The sequence below is a fragment of the Lupinus angustifolius genome, chromosome LG19 (genome assembly GCF_001865875.1).
Source record: "Lupinus angustifolius cultivar Tanjil chromosome LG19, LupAngTanjil_v1.0, whole genome shotgun sequence".
Classification (NCBI taxonomy): domain Eukaryota; kingdom Viridiplantae; phylum Streptophyta; class Magnoliopsida; order Fabales; family Fabaceae; genus Lupinus; species Lupinus angustifolius.
Genome location: NC_032027.1, coordinates 5726269 through 5727718, shown reverse-complemented (window position 1 = coordinate 5727718; position 1450 = coordinate 5726269).

Below are 1450 nucleotides of genomic sequence, written 5' to 3'. Positions count from 1 at the left end.
TATCCACATCCTCATCCTCATCCTATCCTTCTCCTCATCCTCATCCTCATCCTCATCCTATCCTCGTCTTCATCCTCATCCTCATCCTATCCTCATCCTCATCCTATCCTCATCCTAATCCTCATCCTCTTCCTCATCCTATCCTCGTCCTGATCCTCATCCTCATCTTCATCGTATCCTCATCCTCATCCGCATCCACATCCTCATCCTATCCTCATCCTCACCCTCATCCTCATCCTCATCCTATCCTCATCCTCATCCTCATCATCTTCCTAACCACGTCTTCATCCTATCCTCATCCTAATCCTCATCCTCATCCTCATTCTATCCTCATCCTCATCCTCATCCTCATCCTTGTCCTATCCTCCTCCTCATCCTATCCTCATCATCATCCTCATCCTATCCTCATCATCATCCTCATCCTCATCCTATCCACGTGCCCTATCTTCATCCTCATCCTATCCTCATTCTCATCCTCGTCCTTATCCTATCCTCTTCCTAATCCTCATCCTCATCCACTTCCTCATCCTATCCTCGTCCTCATCCTCATCCTCATCCTCATCCTATCCTATCCTCATCCTCATCCTCATCCTATCCTCTTCCTCATCCTCATCCTCTTCCTATCTTCATCCTCATCCTCATCCTCATCCTCATCTTCGTCCTCATCTTCATCCTTATCCTCATCCTCATCCTTAGCCTCATCCTTATCCTCATACTCGTCCTACCCTCATCCTCATCCTCATCCTGTCCTTCTCCTCATCCTCATCCTCATCCTATCCTCGTCCTCATCCTCATCCTCATCCTCATCCTATCCTCATCCTCATCCTCATCCTCATCCTCATCCTATCTTCATCCTCATCTTCATCCAATCCACATCCTCATCCTCATCCTACCCTCATCCTCATTCTCATCCTTGTCTTCTCCTCATCCTCATCTTCATCCTATCCTCGTCCTCATCCTCATCCTCATCCTCTTCCTCATCCTATCCTCGTCCTGATCCTCATCTTCATCGTATCCTCATCCTCATCCGCATCCTCATCCTCATCCTATCCTCATCCTCATCCCCATCCTCATCCTCATTCTATCGTCATCCTCATCCTCTTCCTATCCTCATCCTAACCCTCATCCTATCTTCATCCTAACCCTCATTCCTATCCTCATCCTCATCATATCCTCATCCTCATCCTTTTGCTCATCCTCATCCTATCCACGTGCTCATCCTATCCTCATCCTCATCATATCCTCATCCTCATCCTTTTGCTCATCCTATCCTTGTCCTCATCCTCATCCTATCCTCATCCTCATCATATCCTCATCCTCATCCTCGTCCACATCCTATCCTCTTCCTTATCCTCATTCTCATCCTATCCTCATCCACGTCCTCATCCTCATCCTATCCTCATCCTCATCCTCATCGTGTCCTCATCCTTATCCTCATCCTCAAACTCAT